Raw genomic sequence first — 23750 nt, 5'->3', positions numbered from 1 at the left:
CCATTTATCGGACTGGCGATCCGATGTCAAGTGCACGAGATGCTGATCCATATTGACCCATTCTTTTACCAGGTGTCATTTTTGTTGTTTGATATTTTCAATTTCTACATGGAACCGGGGTTCGATCAATTGATAAGTTGAGAGCACCCTGAATTATATATATTGTTCTCTGGATAGTTTTGACCAGTCTTGATCAATTGAATTGTCGGGTCGATCGATCGACAAAATTCAAAAATACTTGTATTCTCTTTGGATACTTTTGAGTATGTTCTAGCGATCGAATATGTGGTGTGCAATTGATTGATGGTTAGATTGATGACTCATGCAATTTTACATAATTGCACGATTAGTTTTTTATTCCAGATATTATGCTCTATATATATGAGTGTAATTGCAGGATTAAGGAATTCTAATTGGGGCTTAAACATTTTGAGAGTTTGGAGAGAAGAAAACAAGATTATTATTATTATTATGATAATTTCATCCATATATTATACTTTTCGTTTTCATAGTGATCATTGTCGCTTGATGTAGTGGTATTTTCCCATGAAGATTTCACGTAAAATTCATGTATACCTGTTCATGCTTTGTTTGTGTTTGCTTATTGTCATGTGATCCAAATTCCATGTTTGCTTCCGTGGTCCCCTAATAAGTGGCATCAAATATAATGTTGGGGATTCAAATTTAGATCTGAGACATGACAATTAAGGGATCAAACATGAAGTATGAAATAGAGGAGTTTATCAGGAAAACCAACTTCAAATTATGAAAGGTAAAGATGAGAGACATTTTAGTTTAACAATGGCCGCAACACGCACTCGTTAGTGTAGAGAAGTGTCCAATGTTTATGAGCGATTAAGAGTGGGAAGAATTTGATAAGAAGGTGAAAACGTTGATCTAACTATGTTTGGTGAGCAACATCCTTTACAATGTCCTTGATCAAAACATCACTGCGTGACTTTGAAAGGAGTTGTTTTTTTGTTTTTTTTTTCAGAGGCTTGCTTGTTATTAGTCACCCCACTATCAGTACACACTCCGCACTCCACTATTAGCCATCCCCACTAGGGAATTGATACCAACACCTCAGTGTTAAAACAAGGTATCTTCACTCAATCTACCACTTGAGCTATTGGATCCTTACTCTTGCTCGGGTGGTAGACTCTCAAGAGTTTCAACACCCGGTCAAGGGTTCGAGCATCCATAGGTGGTGAAATCCTACTAAGGCGTGAGTGTGTGGGGGAATGTGTGCGTGCGTGTAAAGAAAAAAATAAATCTACCACTTGAGCTATTGATCAGGGTGTTATTATGAAAGGAGTTAGATAGCTTGTATATGATGAAATCGTTGTCGAATCATTATTTGTATTAAAAAAAGAAATTGCAAATTTGAAGATGACAAAAGGGTCAGATCTTAATGATCACATCAATTTGTTTAATCAGATACTTTACAAATTAACTAGTGTAGAAATGAAGATTGGAAAGGAAGATCAAGCCCTAATTTTGTTGAAATATCTTCTAGAGTTTTACGATAGTTTCATAGATACTATGTGCCATGGTAGAGAGACCATTAATGTCGAGATTGTCATCTTAGCCCTTCAGTTGAAGCTATTGAGAAAGAAGGACATCGGCGCGAGGTCATCTATAGATGCATTGGTAATTAGGGGAATAAAATTTTGAGTGGGAGAATGAAAACTAGCAATCACGGTTAAAGTCTAAGGGCAAGGGAAAGATGGAGTGATGGAACTATGAGAGACAGGGGCATATGAAGAAGGATTGTCAAAATCCTAAAGGCCAGAGCGGGGGGGGGGGATATGAAGAACTTAAGGACACCAACATAGTAGAATCTACTAAAGAGGTAGATGGTGGTGACGTCTTGACCACATTTAAATCAGGCTATCTTAATGATGAGTAGATTTTAGATTTGGGGGCCCCATACCACATGACTTTTCAGCGAGATTGATTCACTGTTATAGTCAATGTGGTAGTGAACATGTGTTTATGGGCAATGACATTGCCTATAAAGTTGTTAGAATTAGAATTGTACACATCAAGATGTTTGATAGAATAAAAAGTATCATAATAGATATTAGACACGTTCTTGAGGTGATAAAAATCTAATATCCCTGTGAGCTCTCGATACACTTGGGTGTAAGTTCACCGGGTTTGATTGTGTCCTAAAAGTTTTAAAAGGAGCACTTATAGTGATGAAATGACAGTGGAATAGTAACCTTTATAAGTTGATATGGAATATCGTATCAGGTGGAGTTGCAATATCTGTAGTGCAGTCCATGTCAGCACGTTTATATTATGCATGTGTATGCTACATGAGCGAGCACGGTATGAAGCTACTTTCTAATCGATGCTTAATCTCTACTTTTAAATGTGTTGATTTAAATATATGTGAATTTTATACATGGTAAACAATCATAATTATCTTTTAAATCAGGAAAATATGTTAGTAAAGGGGTGCTTGATTATGTGTATTTTTATATATGGGGAAAATTGATAGTAGTTTTTAGAAAGGGTCATCGTTCTTTGTATCATTCATAAATGACTACTCTCGAAAGGTGCGGATATACATCATAAAGTATAACTCAATCATTTCACCACCTTCACAGTATGGAAGACGATGGTAGAAAAATAGTTAGGAAGATAATTGAAACTGTTAAGGATAGACGATGGTAGAAAATTCACTTTAAATAAATTTAACCAGTTTTATAAAGATGAGCGGATCGTAAAGCATAACACAGGTAGACACACACTAGAAAATAATGGTGTGGCATAATGAATGAATCAATACTCTCTTAGAGAGAGTCCAAAGCATGTTGAGTAGTGCTGCATTATGCAAAGAGCTATGTTCTGACGCCACTAACATTACTTGTTACTTAGTGAATCGGTCTTCGTATATGTTAATTTGTTATAAAATTTCAGAGGAAGTGTGGAGTAGTCATAGTGCAGACTACTTAGGGTTATGAGTATTTAGTTGTAACAGTTAATCTCATGTACTGTCAATTGAGAGAGATAAGGTATACCAAATAGTAAAAAAGTACACATTTGTTAGATATGGTGATGGTATGAAGGGATCGAGGATGTATGATTGGTCACATAAAAAATCACAATTAGCTGTTACATAAAGTTTAATGATGATTCTTTGTTCTGTAAGGGAGAAAACAAGGAACCAAAAAAGTCAAAAGTGATTGATGTTGAAATCGATAAGCGTGAAACACAGGAATAAGTCAAACAGTAGGAAGATGTATAGGTGTAGGTGGAGTAGTGCTGAGTGTGAAATATTGCATACTTTCCCCATTAATATTTTGATTTTATAAACATGATAGTACTTAATCGATTTAATTATATATGTTTTCATGTGTAAGGTGATTTCGAGAGCTTAAAGGTGAAATTGATGCCAAAAGGAAGATTTATACTCAAAAAATTACGAAATGAAGATTTGGAGATTTGGAAGTCATTAATAAGAACTCACATGCTAAAGATCTAAGAAAACCAAGTAAGGAATAACGAAAATCAAAGATTTGAAGTGAAGAAAATGAATCCTGAAATTATCTTGAAAAAACATATTATGAAACTCTGAATGTATTTTTGGAAACTATGCAGAGTGCGTAAATTTGAGGTGCTTTAAACTCCGAGCATATTTTGAAAAACTACACAGAATGCATAAATTTGAGGCGGTTTCTAGATTTTTCCAACTTGGTGCGAAAGTTGGAGTTCAACAATTATAAATAGGACTCCCTTGGATGCTCCAAAGCATCTTTTAGGGTTTGGAAAGGTCTTAAGGAATATACACAAGGGTGGAGTAACCGCCAAAGAGTTTTTCTTCTTCACTAGTTTATTTTTCATGCTTTATTGAAGAGATTTGGTTTCCATCATATTTATAGTTGGCTAAACCTCTTAACTAGGGCTAAGAGGTGAAGCTTGTAACGTGTTTTGGTGTTTATTTTGCTTTGATTCTTGTTCTTATTGAGCTTCATTGATTTCTAGTTTGATATTAAGGGAATATTTTTAGTTTTCTATGATTTATTATGACTCAAATTACAATGGATGTTGTGATAGCTTTGGATATCTTCTTTTCTTGTTTTTAGATAGTGAGATTGGTAAATCTTGTTATTCACCATCGTTTCCTGGGCATGGTAGGGTGATGGAATCCCTTCCAGTCATCACAATTCTCCTTCATTGAGAATTAGGTCAATGAAAAGTTTAGATTTGATTTAAACTTCTTTATCTTTCAATTGGATAGGATAGGACTCCAATTCCAATTGTGTTCCTTGAATCAAGTAAGGTAGCATCTTGATAGCTATAAGTGGATCCTTGGCACCGTAGTTCCCACCTTTAATTGATAATTTAAATGTTATTCATAATTACCCTCTTTTATTCCAGAATTCAAATTTAGATATTCTTCTAGTTCTAATTTTAATTCTTTTCAGAATACATACAAGTTTAGTCCCTGTGGATTCGACCTCGTTCTCACAAGTTATTACTACATCATGACTCTACACTTCGGGTTGTGAACAAGTATTTAGCGCCGTTGTTGGAGATTATGACTACATTTTTTTTGGAATTAATTAGTATTAGAATTAGGTTAAGATTAGGGTTTATTTTTCTACTATGTTTTAGGCTAGGATTTTTTTTTGAAATTATGTTTATAAACTAATATTGTTTTCTGTTTTGTATGATCCTAACATAGTAACACTTATTCGGTAATTTTGATCCAACCCTCTCTCTTATCCTTTTTTTAGATCTCTTATTTGTTTTAGTTTTTCTAGTTTTCTTTTTAGGTTTAATTGTGTAGTTACTTGAGGGTTGAGAGTATTTCATGCCCAAGTGGGTTCGTGACAACACCCTCCGTCTTTTGAGTGAAGGAGGATTAGTTAAAGGGTTGCCTATCCATTACAGGATTAAACACCACTTGAGATTTTCTCAGTTAATTGAAGTGATGGCTGCAAATCGACCTTAACCTCAACCTCAACCACCAGTTGAGGAAGTTCAAGATGAAAATGAGGTGCATAATGCACCCCCGCATCGTACTCTACAAGATTCACTACCAAAAAGGGGCAAAGGATGCAAACCACATTCTTTTTTTTTTCTACGGATATAAACCGTAGCTAAAATACTATAGATTTAATCCGTAGCTGAAGCCTACTTAATCTATAGCTAAAACCTACCTTCCACCAGCAGCTTATTAGAGATTGATGGTGCTCAAGGGGCTCCATGGGGCCCATTGGAATATATGTGTTTTATCTAAGCTGCCCATAAATTCTGATATATAATTTCAGTAGATGAGCCTAAAAAGTAAGTAGATTGAAGGTCTAAGTGGACCACACCATAAAAAATAATAAAAAATAAATTTCTATCGTTAATATTTTATGTGGTCCATTTACAGCTTCGATATGACTCCTTTTTTGGATCAACCCTTAAAAAGATCTTTTAAAATGAATGGACAGAGTAGATAAATAACATACATCACGGTGGGCCCCACAAAACCTAAAACTAAGCACTTAAAAGTGTCGTCCGTCAACCCCACCCCAAAACATTATCCTGTGCGCGCTCCTCTCCTAAATCCCTCAATCTCTCTCGTGCACCCGCCCCTCTCCCAAAACCTAAATCCTCTCTCATGCGCCCGCCCCTCTACCAAAACCCAAACCCTCTCTCTCTTTCGCGCACCCGCCTCTCTATTTCCCAACCTCTCTCTCTCTCTCTTGCTAGGGTTTTGAAAACCCCCTTTCACCGCAAACACACCTTAAATATGTGAGAGAGATTTGGAGAGCACTCGAAAGAAGGAGGAGAAGAAAAAGAAGAAGAAGAAGGAGAGGAAATCCAGACATCTCAGACATCTATCCTGCGAACCATCTACGATCTCTAGCTCCTCAAAACAACGGTTAGTCTCTCTTTCTCTCTCCATTTCTGAAATCTATGGAGTGGGTTTTGAATATTGAAAGGAGCTGTTCTTTCTTGTGGTATGGCCAACACAAGTTTTGGAATACTCCAATTTTCAGGAGGCAGATGAACAAATTGGCTACTCCCCTTGCCACCAGTCCGGTGGCTGATGGTCGGTGCTCTGTGAGCCCCACCATGATGTATGTGTTTCATCCATTCCGTTCATCTATTTTTACAGATAATTTTAGGGCTTGATTCCAAAAATGTGAGGGATTTAAATCTCAGGTGGACCACACCACAAGAAAACAATAGTGATTGGATATCCACCATTAAAATCCTCTTAAGGCCCTCCATACTATTTATTTGACATGCAATCCATTGATTAAGTCATACAGACCCAGATGAAAGGAAAAAAACAAAGATCATCTTGATCTAATACTTTTATGCCCCCTAAAAAGTTTTTAATGATAGACGTTCATTCAAAAATATTTCCTGTAATGTGGTCTACTTGAGATTGGGATATACCTCATTATTGGTCTCATGAATATTGAAAGATGAGGCAGTGGACTGATCGACCGTTGGATCTCATGAAAGTTTCACACATAAGATGCTTGTCTAGCTGTACTTAGTTCATTTCACAAATAGTTTATTGAAATTTTACTTGGATAATATGATAGTGCAACTTGTACTGATTTATGAATTATATGGGAGAAGCATGCCTAACAGGGTGGGTGTAATTTTAATTATTTATTTTGAAAATGATTTACTTGTATATGAAAAAAAGGTTCGATGGTGTGTATTAGTGATGATCATTATTGTTTATTCTCTTTGAGCCAAATGTCGACTTGAGTACTCTTTTAAACCAGCACTTATAGGTCTTTCTCATGCTTTTCAATGTTAGTGCTGAAACAGTATATGGCCTATATTAGGTCCGTTTATTTAATCATGTTTGATGGGTGGTTGCTCTTCTATATTTGAATTCTTTATATGGGGAGTTGGGAGTTCTCCCAAGGTTCTACCTGTGAAGGTATTTTTGGGTGTTGGTTGTTTTTTTTTGTCAATTGATTGGGTTTGCATGTATTCTCTATTTTACCATGAAAGCACTAGTGAGGTAATGAAGATTCAGGTATACAGATGGAAATTTAATAAGGGAAAGTTTGTGGTTGGTCTTTGGTTCATGTCTCTGTCACTTACTACATCACTTACTTATTTTCCAATTTGTCATAACTATGGCATAGATGATGGGATTTAACCATGACATGATTGTAATGATTCTCATTATTTTCATCTTTGATCGTGACTGGAAGAAAATCGAGGCATTTGTCAGCTCAAAGACAGCTATTCAGGTAATTCAATGCATCTTTATTTCTTGCTAAAGAATTAAGTTGCAACCAAACTGTAATTTACAACTCATGAACTGCAACAAAATCATCATTGTACTAATAATGTGAAGGCTGTAGGTTCAAAACTGCCATGGGTCAAACTTATAGTTACCTCTTCTTTGGTAAATATACAGGTATTGTAAGTTGTACCTGTTAATTGCTGGTTCTCGTATTTTCTTTTACTGACTGGTCTTTGCATTTTGTAGAAATCTTTGAAGAAGTTGTTGTCACATGGGACTATTTAGTAGGCCACAGTTTACATAATGATCTACAAGGTATGCAAAGGACCTTGTCACTCTTGAAGAAGCTCTATTTAATCAATTTGTTGAAAATTCTGATTAGTAGTTCTTTTTATTTATTTATTATTTATTTTTATTAGTAGTTCTATTTCACCCATCCTAGTTAACATTCCTTCGTTGTTGTGCGAGTGTTCTTTTCTAATGCTTCATGCTTGTGGTTTGTTCTCCTCTTTTACTTATTTTAATTTGTTTTTAATAATTTCTACAGCTGCATGTACTACAGAATTCAGAACTATTAGTGATCCTTCAAAGTATGATAGTTGAGGAGTAACTTTTATTTCCTAATTTGATACTTAAAGAAAAGAAATCTTAGCATTTGATGATTGTTTACCGTGCATGCATTTGTTGGTATCAGATCCATTGCTCATAGAAACATCTCAAGTAGTTAGGGTGGCCTGGGCCATGCAAAATCAATATCTCGTGTAGACCCACCCAACCCAACAAGCCCAGCCAATTAGTTCTACCCAAATATTCAAGGGTGTGTCGTTTGGAAAATGCAACAATCACATTTTGCATTGGGTGGAATGGACTTCCTCTGCTGAACTAGCCTGTAATGGCAGAGTGAGCTAGTTTCTCTATTCAAAGGATCAGGAACAATGGTAATTGAGGTAAGTGGGCATTCTACTCAATGGGAATTTATTTACATCTAAATTCATCTCTACTGAGCATTTGGGGTTGCACGGAATTCAATATACAACTAGCAGGCTATCATTTTCTGCTTTAAAGAATTTTGCCTTTGATTGGCTTTGTGAGGTAATTTTAAGACCTGTGAGCATTGGAAACTGTGACAACAATCTAGATTAGCTGGTTATACTACCACCACCACTAGGATCATGGTTCAATTTAATTTGTTTATGGACTTATTTGCTAATGCAAATTGTAGAGATGTGGAGGAATCGTTTATTTGAAACCTTGGGATCTTGCTAGCTTGTGGTTTTGGTTTCTTTAATAAATTTCTCCTGTTGAATTAATTTTATAGGAAATTTCTTTTCTTTCTCTTTCTTTTTTCTTCCTTTAAAAAAAAAAAAAAAAAACTAAGTATGGAAAGCTGGTATTAAGTGCTTCCTTTAAAGGTGAAGGCTTTAGCTTGGTTAGCTGTTGCAGGAAAATTCTGACCATGGATAACTTTCAGAGGTGTGGTTTAAGCGCTTCAGACAGGTGTGTTTTATGCTATAAAGCTGAAGAATCCATTAATCACATTCTTTTGCATTGTCTGGTGACTGGGAAAGTGTAGACAGATGTGATTGTGAGATTTGAGCTCATGTTTGGACTCTTTGTTTAATCTCATTACTTCTTGGTTTGCCTAGGTTTGGGGCCCGATAGGTAGCATGCTTGGTCCAAACTGGTCCTCTCTAATTTCTTTTAATGAGAACTCCCCATGATTGTGTCTATAAAAGTCGAGCCCAGGTTAACTCTCTATTGTTCTGTTTCTCGATCCGTGAGCATTTATAGCACATAGTGCTGTGATAGTGTGTTTTGGAAGTACACTCCTTTCATATAGGAATCAATAGCGCATTTTTAGCCTAATTTCTTCTCTAAACATAGAACATGCATATGTAAGTCTGCACTCACTTTGTGAATGAGCCAGCCTCCTCTTTAAGCAATAACTAAGCTATTGAGTAGAAGATGAGAGACTTCCCAAAGAACCTTTCTAGCTATATGTGGGATTAGAGAACCTACTCCTGCACACTCCTCTCATTGGCTCGATGGGCTGGTTTCGGTTAATCCACCTTTCATTAAAGAGACATGCTCCAGTGCTCCAAGAGCATTGTAAATTATAGTGCTCTTAGTGGTATTAATTGGGACACTTAGACAATCCAATCCATTGATCTAGACTATTCATTGGCTCCATCAAAAATTTCATAGGCTATCGTATGAACATCACACCAATAAGATAAATACTAACCATTCGATGAATGTCTTTTAAATATGGACAGTCAGGATCGTTTGTACAAACATATGTCCAACCAATAGTTTGATCCATCTATTTCTTAGGAACCATCACGGATTGATTATTATTCTAAAGAATCACCTCTTTAAGGCAATTGTAACCATTCCATTCATGGCTTAGAAAAAGGATGGCTTTAAAAAATAATACAAAATGTAGGATTGATTAGATCATATAATCAGATCTATTTTTCAATCATAGCCCATGAAATATTTTCAGGACTAAATGGACAGTTCAGATTGATCGATTGGAATGTCCAAATGAACCGATGTAACTAGGAGCACTATGACTGGATAGTTGGCCTCTCTTTGAAGTAGTAGCTAAGGAAGAAGAGCCCTCTTCCATTTTTTTATTCTCCAAACATGGAAAAGCAATCACTGGATAGCTGGCCTCTCTTTGAAGTAGTAGCTAAGGAAGAAGAGCCCTGATGATCCAATTTTCTTAAACCAGCCATTTTTCTTCTGAACAGTCGGAAGTCAGTTCTGTTGAATCTTGAATTACTAGGGTTGGCTCATTCTTCATGCTTACCAGCTGGAAATCATCCAGGATTTGAAGAATTTAATGCCTTTTTGTGATTCATAGGGCTTTCAAGGGAGGGACACATGATAAGGTTCCCTGAGTGCAATGGGTGGTTTATAATTTGTTCTTCTGAAAATCACAACCATCTGCTTTTTCTTTTCCTTTTGTTTTTTATGATGGCATTTTTATTTGTTTCTTTAAGAACCGTTTTCACGATGTTATTGTAATCAGGAAAGGAACCGGTGCTGGAATTTTCCTCTCTTTGTTTGAGCTTGTTTTTGTCTACATCAGTTCATTTTGGCCAAATAATTTTGTACCAGTGAAGGTACATGTTCTGTCCTATTTTGGCCCTCTCTTTCCATTGCGGTTGAGCTAGAAGGTTTTGGTGGAAAATTGTGGAGAATTTTGTGATTAGGCAAACCGACCATTTTAGCTTGCATGTCTTATGACTTAACATGCCATTTTAAGTAATAAAAAAGACATTCAAATTGAGGTGGGGGCATATGAAACCCACTGTTGTTAAAATTATTTTTTGGCTCATTTTTGTTATCTTCTACTCTAGTAGGAAGAACAAGTGTCCCTTTGAATGGAATTAGTAATTATGTTCTCAACAATCTCTTCATCCTAGAAAATATTGAAGAATGTAGTTTTATATGAATTTGTCTGACTTATATGCATATATTTTTTTAGGATTGTTCCTTGTTCCTTGTTCCTTGGGACAATTGTTCTGTCATATACATATTATGCTACATTCTGCATTTTTCTTTAATCTGCACAGTTTGATGGCCTATACTCCCACAATTCCATTGCTATCTCTTGGAGGGAATTTCTTGAATCGATGAACTGTGCAGGCCCTGAAACTGAATGGGTTGATATGGCGACCTGTTGAATTTCTCGATGACTTGACTGCAAAGCTCATCCATATGTGCCATGACCAGGTTAGTTGAGGATATGACTGTAGATTTGGCCCGTCTTATGTCGGGGTTTCCGTGATGATTGTGGGTTTCTTATTGTGATAAACACAACATGTTGTTAGTTTTTTAAGAGTTTGAACCCCTGATATGTAAACTCTAATAACTGTTTATCTCTAAAATTAGTTTTATCACGACTAAAATTCAGTTCTCATGCATCAATCACAATGAGCTATTTGATCTCATGTTGCTTTATTTCTCGTCACATGTTTTTCCATTCTGTGAGATGAAATTTTAGTGAAGCATGTATGCTTTAGAATTATGGCTAACCCTGCTCTCATGCAAGGATGGATGCCTTTTCATCGGTGTTTTTTTTTTTTTTTTTTTTTTTTTTTTTTTTTTTTTTAAAAAAAAAAAAAAAACTTTGAAATGGGACTGTTATGTGTCCGGACCCTATAAGTGATTGTTATATAAGTGACAATTTATGTAAACTATGATCTTTAAGGGCGTTTTTGTTTTTTGTTTTGTTTTTTTTTTTTTGTTTTTGTTTTTATTTTTTTGTTTTTTTTTTTTCATTTTTCATTTTCTAGTGTAATTCAAGGTAAATGAGTTACAAATGTATTTACAGTAGCAACCCCAATAGTTTTTTGGCTTCTTCTATTATCATTTGAGGACCTCAAAGGCCCAACTAACTTGAGATTCTTATATGCAGGCTGATGTATTTTTAGCCCCATAGATCAATGTTGCCACTACAAGGTTCAATATTGAAATGGTAAAGTTTTTAACTATTTATTTTATCTTTGAAATGGTTATTTTTTCACTCAGATATACTCAAATTTTAGCTCTTTATTTATATTTTCAGATACATAATTTTCTAGTTGTTGCTTCTGTGTTGCAAATTGGCATTCAGCTTTTACATCCAAGTAAATTTCTGTTTTATTGGTGTTTTCTATTAATCTGTCCTGCTAGTGCAGATAAAACCTTTGGTGAAGCCAACCAAAGACATAATGAAAGTTCGTCGCATTAAATATGCTTGGCATGAGTTTTTTCTTGAGGGTACTCATCTTCCTTCCGGTCCATGATATCCTGGGTTTTTGTCATTTCATTCGTATAATTTTTTGTTCTGTCAATGCAACTATGTACAACATTGGTGCAGTTATCTTGCTCTGAGCACCTGTAGTCGTAGTATGTCTCATTGTCCTTCAATAATTTAATATATTGAGATTTCTTTCCCATCATCATTTACATTTTTTTCTTAATCGATACTTAGAAGTTAATATAATCATTTATTCTATTTTACAATCTTTAAAATGTTTATATGTAAATCTGTGCCCATATGCATTGTTGGAGAAACTAAAAAATTTACTCATTCTCAGATTGCATTGTGGAATATGCATCCATTATTTAAAGAAATGGCGACATTTCAAGCACTCACACTTTCTCTCCTTGCTAGATAAATTGGTGAGTCTTCTTTCCTTCATACTATATGATTCATTGATGAAGTGGCCTAGCCATTTGAAGAGGCCCATGTTTATATATTATCTCGAAATTAATGAAGTAGATCCGGATGTGCATTGGAGCTATCCGGATGTTGAGCGGGGGTCCATAGAAGGTGGGAACTGCTATTATGACCATGATGAAGCTGTCCACTTCCTATGGAAAACAATATGAGTGGCCTGGCCATTTGGACAGGCCCATGTTTATATATTATCTCGAAATTGATAAAGCAGATTCGGATGTACGTCGGAGCTATCCAAATGTTGAGCGGGGGTCCTTGGAAAGGGGAACTGTTGTTATGACCATGATGAAGCTGTCCATTTTCTATGGACAGCATTGAAAGGGCCTGACCAAGTGGAGCAGGCCGTGTTTATATCTGTATTTGCAGGGACCACACTTTAAACCTATAACCTAAACCTAAACCTTAACCTATAACCTATAATCTATACCTATACCTTAACCTACAACCTATAACTTATAACCTAAACCTAAACCTAACCTAAACCTATAACCTATAACCTATAACCTACACCTAAACCTAGCATAAACCTATAACCTTAACCTAAACCTAAAACCTAAACCTAAAACCTAAATGTATTCTCAAATCCTTAAACCTAAACCTACACCTAATCCTAATCTCAACTACTTAACCTAAACCTAAACTTGAAACCCCAAACCTAAACCTAATCCCGAACCCGAACCCAATTTCCTAAACCTAAACCTTAACCTATTCTCAATTCTCTAAAACTATAACCTATAACCTAAACCTAAACCTAACCTAAACTTATAACCTAAACCTAAACCTTAACCTAAACCTAAATCCATAACCTTAACCTAAACCAAAACCTATAACCTAAACCTTAACCTATAACACCTATAACCTTAATCTAAACCTAAAACCTAAACCTAAACCTAAACCAAAACCTATAACCTTAACCTATAACCTAAAACCTAAACCTAAACTTAAAACCTAAATGTATTCTCAAATCCCTAAACCTAAACCTAGACCTAATCCTAATCTCAACTACTTAACCTAAACCTAAACCTAAACTTGAAAACCCAAACCTAAACCCGATCCCGAACCCGAACCCGATTTCCTAAACCTAAACCTTAACCTATTCTCAATTCCCTAAAGCTATAACCTATAACCTAAACTTAAACCTAACCTAAACCTATAACCTAAACCTACACCCTTGACCTAAACCTAAAACCTAAACCTAAACCTAAACTAAAACCTATAACCTTAACCTATAACCTAAAACCTAAACCTAAACCTTAAACCTAAATGTATTCTCGAATCCCTAAACCTAAACCTACACCTAATCCTAATCTCAACTCCCTAACCTAAACTTAAACCTAAACTTGAAAACCCAAACGTAAACCCGATCCCGAACCTGAACCTGATTTCCTAAACCTTAATCTATTCTCAATTCCCTAAAGCTATAACTTATAACCTATAACCTATAACCGACACCTAAACTTAACCTAAACCTATAATCTTAACCTAAACCTAAAACCTAAACCTAAACCTAAAACCTAAATGTATTCTCTAATCCTTAAACCTAAACCTACACCTAATCCTAATCTTAACTACTTAACCTAAACCTAAACTTGAAAATCCATACCTAAACCCAATCCTAAACCCGAACACGATTTCCTAAACCTAAACCTTAACCTATGCTCAATTCCCTAAAACTATAACCTATAACGTATAACCTATAACCTAAACCTAAACCTAACCTAAACCTATAACCTAAACCTAACCTAAACCTAAACCTAAACCTAAACCTTAACCTAAACCTAAACCTATAACCTTAACCTAAACTAGAACCTATAACCTAAACCTAAACCTTAACCTATAACCTATAACCTATAACCTAAACTTATAACCGATAATCTAACCTTAACTTAAACCTAAAACCTAAACCTAAACCTAAAACCTAAAACCTAAACTTAAACCTAAAACCTAAATGTATTCTCAAATCTCTAAACCTAAACCTACACCTAATCCTAATCTCAACTCCCTAACCTAAACCTAAACTTGAAAACCCAAAACTAAACTCGATCCCGAACAGGAACTTGATTTCCTAAATCTAAACCTTAACCTAATCTAAATTTCCTAAAGCTATAACCTATAACCTATAACCTAAACCTAACCTAAAACTATAATCTAAACTTATAACCTTAACCTAAACCTAAAACCCAAACCTAAACCTAAACCAAAACCTACAACCTTAACCTATAACCTAAAACTTAAACCTAAACCTAAAACCTAAATGTATTCTCAAATCCCTAAACCTAAACCTACACCTAATCCTAATCTCAACTCCCTAACCTAAACCTAAATATACACTTGAAAACCCAAACCTAAACCCAATCCCGAACCCGAACCTGATTTCCTAAACCGAAACCTTAACCTATTCTCAATTCCCTAAAGCTTATAACCTATAACCTATAACCTACACCTAAACCTAACCTAAACCTAAAACCGTAACCTAAACCTAAAACCTAAACCTAAACCTAAAACCTAAATGTATTCTCAAATCCTTAAACCTAAACCTACACCTAATCCTAATCTCAACTACTTAACCTAAACCTGATCCCGAACCCGAACCCGATTTTCTAAACCTATACCTTAACCTATTCTCAATTCCCTAAAACTATAACCTATAACCTATAACCTATAACCTAAACCTAAACCTAACCTAAACCTATAACCTAAACCTAACCTAAACCTAACCTAAACCTAAACCTATAACCTTAACCTAAACCAAAACCTAAACCTATAACCTAAACCTTAACCTATAACCTATAACCTAAACCTAAACTTATAACCGATAACCTAACCTTAACCTAAACCTAAAACCTAAATCTAAACCTAAAACCTAAATGTATTCTCAAATCCCTAAACCTAAACCTACACCTAATCCTAATCTCAACTCCCTAACCTAAACCTAAACTTGAAAACCCAAACCTAAACCCGATCCTGAACCCGAACCTGATTTCCTAAACCTAAACCTTAACCTATTCTCAATTCCCTAAAGCTATAACCTATAACCTATAACCTATAACCTACACCTAAACCTAACCTAAACCTATAACTTTAACCTAAACCTAAAACCTAAACGTAAACCTAAAACCTAGATGTATTCTCAAATCCTTAAACCTAAACCTACACCTAATCCTAATCTCAACTCCTTAACCTAAACCTAAACTTGAAAACCCAAACTAAACCCGATCTCAAACCCCGAACCCGATTTCCTAAACCTAAACCTTAACCTATTGTCAATTCCCTAAAGATTTAACCTATAACCTATAACCTATAACCTAAACCTAAACCTAAACCTTAACCTAAACCTAAACCAAAACCTATAACCTAAACCTTAACCTATAACCTATAACCTATAACCTAAACTTATAACCTATAACCTAACCTTAACCTAAACCTAAACCTAAAACCTAAACCTAAACCTATAACCTAAACCTATAATCTCAAAACCTAAACCTAAACCTAAAACCTAAATGTATTCTCAAATCTATAAACCTAAACCTACACCTAATCCTAATCACAACTCCCTAACCTAAACCTAAACCTACACCTAATTCTAATCTCAACTCCCTAACCTAAACCTAAAACTAAACTTGAAAACCCAAACCTAAACCCGATCCCGAACCCGAACCCGATTTCCTAAACCTAAACCTTAACCTATTCTCAATTCCCTAAAGCTATAACTTATAACTTATAACCTAAACCTAAACCTAACCTAAACCTAAAACCTAAACCTAAACCTAAACCTAAACCTAAACCTATAACCTTAACCTAAACCTAACTTTTGAGTTTAAAAGTCCATCCTAGGTTTGAACACATTACTCATGTTGGATTTTCCTATAGTTTAGAAGATTTGTAGGTACATTTTTGATTTCTTCATATATAAGTATTTTTTTTGTCTTTCTTCCTTTTGAGATGTGTATAAAGGCATGCTTGTTTGATTGTGTCTATAAATGCTGTTTTATACAGGCTGACAAACTAAAGAAGTCAGTGGAGGATGAAATTCATTTTCTCAAGGGAAGGGTTGTGGAACTTGAAAGTGATCTTGTGTCGAAGTCCACAGAAGTTACATCTGCAATTTTAAGGAAAGAAGAAGCTCTATCTTCTACATTTGTTGAAATTGACCGTCTGAAAGAAGAAAATTCTATAAAAATGTGAGCATTATTGAATGCATATGGAGGGTGTTTACTATGTTGGAGTGTATTTGTTTATTGCACATGAGGGCATGCCTTAGTTGTAATTCTTATGATAGGTTGAGCAAAGTGAAGTATTGTTTATTTAGAAATGTGAATGTAGGATGCATTGTATGATTTGATTGTTATTTGTAATAAATGCATCGTTTCATTTTTTTCTGATTGCATTTTTGTACTATTTCTATCAGCATTAAGCTCAGATGAGTTATCAATCACAACAGGTTCTTACAATGGAAACAGGTCATATTATTACAATTTTTTTTAAAAAAAGCTACAAATATAATCCGTTCCTATAGCTACAGCTTTTGTCCGTAGCTATTGGTATCTATTGCTACGGATATTATTGGTGCAATTGGTATCTATTGCTACGGATAAAATCCTGTTTGCTACAGATATGATCCGTAGTACATCCGTTGCTATTGGTGGGGTAGCTAAAGGTATTGTTATGGATATAATCCGTAGCTATTGGTATCTATTGCTACGGATATAATCCGTAGCAATTGGTATCTATTGCTACGGATTATATCCATAGCGATTGGTATCTACTACTACGGATATAGTTCGTAGCTAGACCTTTAGCTACCCCACTAATAGAGGCGGACATGCTACGGATCATATCTGTAGCAAAAGGGCTTTTTCTATGATTTTTGGCCATAGCCTTTGCCCATTTTTCTTGCAGTGATTATTTACAACTAACGGGGGTGAGTACACCTTCCTGGATGATATTTCCATTGAATGCAGGAACTATGGATATTAAACTAGGGGTAATTCAACTCTTTCCTAAGTTTTATGGACTAGAATATGAAAGTCCATACTTGCATATGAAAGAGCTCGATGAAATCATATTTACATTACAGTTCCCAAACGTGTCTGAGGACACAGTTAGATTGAAATTATTTCCTTTCTCTTTAAAAGAAAAGGCTAAGTCGTGGTTACATTCCTTAAGATCAAGGTCCATTGGCACATGGGTTGAGATGACAAGGGAGTTCCTTAAAAAGTTCTTCCCCTATCATAAAATAAATACCTTAAGGAAAACAATCATGAATTTGTGGAAAAGGAGGATGATACCTTCTTCCAATGTTGGGAGCGATTTAAGGATCTCATAAATTCATGTCCACTACATGGCTATGAAACATGATGTATAACAAGCTTTTCTATGAGGGATTGACCTCACCCATATGCCAATTTGTGAAGATGATGTGTAATGGGGAATTCATGAATAAGGAAGCCCCTACTGCTCGGGCGACTGATGCCCACTAGTGCTCAGCCTCACCCTGGAGAAGAAATATATCTAATGGAACCCGCTATTGGGTCATACATCTCATCATATCAAAGATCTTCTCCACCTTGGAGCACCACCTCTTGGTTACAGTTGGGTCTGGCTCGCCTTGGATGCGTGGGGGATCGAGCTGAAGGAAATCTCTCAATGGGGTGCTCGCATGCTCCTGCTTTGCCTGCTCCGGGATCTCAGCGAGGCATCTACCCTACCCATGGAGGGTGGTTGTCACAGCTTGGAGCATCTGTTGTAACTGGGTGACACTCATGGGTACGATCAGATCCGCACCGATCTTGGGTAGAGGAGTGACATCCTTAAGTGGGAGAAAAGGAATCTCCGGTGGTGGAGTGGGAGTCACATGTGGTAGAGTGAGAGTCGCTCGGGTCACTCTCTTGGGCAGCATGTCTTACAGGAAAGAACAAGGGTCTATTATCCTTAAACACTCTCGAATATACACATGATGGGGAGCTCTATCAAAAAGTCACTAAGTTATTCAAACTTGGGGACCTAATCATTCTAAGTTCTTAACAATCATTGAGTGTAGGGTAGCTATCGACAGATATGTGATGTTATCCTCAGGTATTCCCAAGTTATGCTCAAATACCAACTTCTGTCAAGCCCTAAACTTGAAAAATGGGCTCACAGAATTCCCGATTACTGAATCCGGTGCCGTCAGCCTCTGTAGTACCCCATTCTTGGTTCTTAGTGCCCACACGCTAGGTTTCGATCCTGGGAACCTACAAGGAGGATTTTCAGTGTGATTCTTTTATAGATAAAGGAGCATAACAATAAGTATACCCAAATCACAAAGGCAACATCATCATCACATATCCACTAATATCAAAAACTTTAGTACAATACATAAATGCAAATATAAGATAGATGCCAAAAGCTCCAGAAGCTTTACCTCACGCTCCTGCCTCAACTCGACTGCATCCTATCATCACCTGCATGCATCTATCTTGCATAAGCTTATAGAAAGCTTAGAGGGTGGTGTACGTGTGTGCATAAGATAACTGCCAAGCACACAAATATCAGCGTAAGTGGAATACTGGTAAGGTTATAAGTCATTCAATATTAGAGTATGCAATGCAGATTGGCTATGCAATGCGAGTCATAATGAGCCAAATATTATATACTGAGGATACAATACAATATGCAATTCTAGAGAGCCACGAATACCATCAGCCTCTTCTAGGCCATATAAATGAAGAAATATAGCAACAAATGTAATGCAATATGCTGCAAATGTAATGCAATATGCAGATTCTGGTGAGTCCATAATACCATCAACCTTATTCAGACTATGCAAAATAGAAGTATAGTAAACCAAATGCTATGTATTGAGGATGCAATATAATATGCGGTGTGAATGAAATGACCAAGTTGGAGTGTGAAGTCGGGATAATAGTATGTAGTATCGTAGGGTATGGGGTCCATCACAAGGGACTTCTATCCAAACTAGTCCCATACCTAAATTTGGATAGTCAGACTCAATGTGGTAAACTCCTGATCTCAGGTTGGTCGTGCACCTCAATTGAAATTCTAGCCATTGTGAAGGTACACATAATAAATTAGTTGCATACCACCAGCCCGAGTGGATAGTGAATAAATGAATGAATGAGTAAAATATTGAGTATGTAACTCTTACTCAATAAGTCCACATATCAGTATCGTACATCTCTAGGATGATCACCGGGGTTTAGTACACTCTAGCCAACTTGCCCCTTCATCAAGCACACAACTAAGTAAGTGGAAGAGACCTCACTATTCACTTACCAATATCGACCCGACCCATTGATAGCGGACCTATTTATGAGCTGGTCAGACTCAGCCTAACATTGCCTACTCCCTCATACGGGTAAGGTCACACCCCCTCCCAATCGAGCATGACACAGTAGGAGATGTGGCCTACTGGTACATGGCCCTCATGCGCTCATATATATATATTTACTCTGTCTTGATGTTGGGGCATCTTCTGGCCTCGGAGGTTTAGGAATTTCTACCCATGTACATCTATCGCTCTCATATGCTAGAACCAAATATTTTCAGTGTCCCATCTGACCCTCCACGACATGCTTGTGGAGGTCATGGCCCTAGTGTCACTAGGGTGTACATGGTTATATCATAAAATGCAAGATGCATAAGTCATACCATCAAGTCATGTATTAAACCTGTGCATGTCGTGCGCTCATGTGGGGCAACTCCGCCTCTTAAGGACTCCCATAATCAATCAGCCCAACAGCACATGCGATGATCAATCACTCCTCATAATAAGTATGCAGATGATGCGTATAGGCATGTATCATGAAGTATACTAAGCATGATTATAATCACATACATCATAGTGGGCTGGTATAAGATGGCCCATAGCTCGTATAGGTGAATAGGTGATGTGCAACAATCACCTACACATGGTGGGCCTCACACATAATGGTTCTCATACATTTGATGGGTCTCTTAAATCACAATTGGGTCGCATACAATCATAATGAGCCTTATACAATCACAATGGGCCTCATACAATCACAACAGGCCTCGTGCAATCACACAATGGGCCTCTTACAATCACAACGGGCCTCATATAATCACAATAGGCTCTTGCAATCACATAATGAGCCTCATATAATTACAATGGGTTCATACAATCAAAATTAACCTTACAATGACTTTATACAATCATAATGCTATACTAACACATACTCAGTGCGTATACTAATATAGTCATAATTAATAATCGGCTTATATATGGCGGGGTCCATAGAAGGACGCAGTTCTAATCCACAACATGAGGATCAGTACTCAACAATGGATATACCAAATATAATACCACAGATTCTTCTACCTATGACCAAAGGTAATGATGCATCCTCCTCATAATAAGGATGGGTCTAGATGGCCTACTCATGGGCCTAAGAGTGGGCTTCCAGGTTTGGGTACTTCTACTGGCATAAAAAAGGACCCAAAGAATTTAGATGGCCCAATAAGGCGAGGTGAATCATACTAATAATAATAGGGGCCCATCAATTTGGGTTAGCTCGCTAAGGGAAAATGAAAATGAGCCTAATACAATCACAATGGGCCCCATACCATCTCAATGGTTTGTATCATGATGTTATACTAGCACGTACTCATAGTCGGCATCGATAACAGGCTTATACACAAGGCGGGGTCCATAGATGGATAACAGACCCATAACATGAGGGTCAATCCTCAACTGTGGGTATATTAAATCTGATAACATGGATTTTTCCATCTACGATGATGATGAACTCTCCTTATATCAAGGTTGGGCATAAGTGGCCTACCTATACCTAAGGATCTGGAACGTGCTCCCCTTACAATACTATCATATAGCCCGCTAGATGCCCTAGGGGGTCTAAATAAGTCCTAGATGGACTCCAATATTAAAAAGAAATAATCCTACAAGCAACCAATGTGGGCTCCATATTATGGGTTAGCCCAATGTGAATTGATAGGTCATGCAAACATTAATTGGGCCCAATGATTTGGGTTAACCCACTTAGAGAATGATGAGAATGGGCCTAATAAAGGCCTAAGGGAAGGCCACAATGTGGACATTTAACCATCATTACCCATCAAAGTGGACATTTAACCAACATTGCTCTCAAGGAGTGGCCCATATAGAGCCAAACATATAGTGGATCCATGGGCTCACATAAGGAGCTAATAGACATCATAATGGGCCTCATACAATCACAACGGGCCTCATACAATCACAATGGGCCACTTACAATCTCAATGGGCCTCATGCAATCATAATGGGCCTTATACAATCACAACGGGCCTTACACAAGGGTCTCATACATCACATGGGCCTCATCACATGGGCTTCGTATACATCATATTGGGCCTCATTATAGGGGCTAATATACATCACATCGGGCCTTATCAAGTGGTCCTCATATACAACATAATGGGCCTCATTACCAGGGTAATACATACTTCAAGGTGGGCCTCAAATACATCATAATGGACCACACAGCAGGTGGGCCTTTCACAGCCAGCAGGTGGGCCCTACTTTTAGGCCTCCCACAAATGTCATAGTGGGGCCTAGGAGGTTTCAACAGTGGTGTCATTCTACTGTTGTCCACAACGTCCAGGCCTAAACCATTACTTTTGAGATTCTTTCCTGTTATTCAACATACCTAAACCATCACTTTTGAATCGTTATTTCGGCGATTCTAAGTTCATTCTTAGGTAAGTTAATCAAACCCTAGTCTGTTTTAGAACTTAGACTTGTCTAAATGTTGATGTAGCTCTTTTCTATTCATGCCTTAGGTTTTCTAGTCGCCGTTGACGAAGACTTATCGTCTGAATCAGATCTATTGTGCTTTTTGGGTTTAAGGTGCGGACTATATTTGTATAGGTTATGGTTTTCAAGGCTTTCAATGTTGAGTAATGGTTTATTATTGTTATGGATGAAATTTCACATGCCAACTATGATGTTTATTTTGCATTCCTGATATGTATGTGTTATATTGAGATTTGTGTATTCTATGTATATGTAGGAAGTATCATATACGTATAAACTATGAACATGTGTTTGCCATGATTAATTGTCGTGTACTTGTGCTAGTTGTATGTGTGTCAACTCCTTGGCAAAAGGAATTGTCCAAATGTGTGTTATCACCAACATACATCATGTATGTTGGCCTATGTAGTCTAAGTGTTTGTAGAAATGTTTGAATGATCTAGTGTGTATTATATTAACCTATTATGGGCATTGAGAAGAGATTCTCAACTACCCTATGGATGTGTATGATTTCCTACATGCAATTCACATTCTTTGTTGTTTAACTTCAAGCACTACTTATGTGTAATTCATGCTAAGTTGATATTCATCACATGCTTCCATATTGTATGATTTGAATTGTTGTTCCATTACTGTTCTAAATTGTTATTATGAATCTCTGTTATAATTGAACATGTTTGGGACTATGGAATAGTCCAGGAGATCGGTAACAATCCTTGAGTTCGTGGCCGAGGTTGATTTTGCCACGTAAGATGTGTTTGACAAAACCGAGTTGTATTAGGGTTTTCGACAATGGTTTGGCCACACGGAGTGTTAGCGCACTCTATGTCATTCAACTCAACGTGCGCTCGTGCTAGTCGAGTTCGTCAAGTAACCCGATTGTCTCGGTGGATGTACACTATGTATGGACGCTATTGTTTGAATCTAGGTACTAAACTTACCATTGCAATTCCGTTAACCATTGTACCTTGATCCACTAAGACTCATGAGCCGGGCATGGTGGTATGGGACACCGTGGTCGAGTTGTCTGCCTACGCTGGGGTGACGAGCCTCCCCGTAGTAACCAGTGAGCACACCAGACTCGTGAGCTGATTATGGTGGTATGGGACACTATATTCATGCTGTCGGCCTACATTGATTGGTGACGAGCCCTTTGTAGTGACCTCGAGCATACCTTGCTATTGCATTGAGGCGACGAGCCTTAGGGTGGTTACTAAGATATGAAAGGCATGCATTGATTGGTGACGAGCCCTTTGCAACGACCTAAAACCATATGATCGTATGAGATTGTCTAGGACTGACAACCCTTGAATGGATCACTGTTTGGAAAGTGATATGAGGAAGGTACCTTAGCTTTCCAATCGTGCTGTATGAAAAGGACTAATAACAACTTGGTAATCATGTTCATGCACCGCATTGCATGTGCGTAGGAGTCATTGGCACTGTGGGAGGTTGTCATGCGTACCGTAAGATGAAGATGCTGAGGGAGTGCAGGCGAGAGCATGCATCATTCC

General features: G+C 36.9%; 1 non-coding gene across 1 annotated transcript; it reads right to left on the bottom strand.

The window, feature by feature from the left end:
* Positions 1-17705: 17705 nt before the first annotated feature.
* LOC131238404 (small nucleolar RNA R71) lies at positions 17706-17812 on the bottom strand. Its single transcript, XR_009167812.1, has one exon. It is a non-coding gene; the product is annotated as a small nucleolar RNA R71 (small nucleolar RNA).
* Between the last annotated feature and the right edge of the window lie 5938 nt (positions 17813-23750).

The sequence above is a fragment of the Magnolia sinica genome, chromosome 2 (genome assembly GCF_029962835.1).
Source record: "Magnolia sinica isolate HGM2019 chromosome 2, MsV1, whole genome shotgun sequence".
Lineage (NCBI taxonomy): Eukaryota > Viridiplantae > Streptophyta > Magnoliopsida > Magnoliales > Magnoliaceae > Magnolia > Magnolia sinica.
The sequence above is the reverse complement of the archived record's forward strand: the minus strand, read 5'-3'. Positions and strand labels throughout refer to the sequence as shown.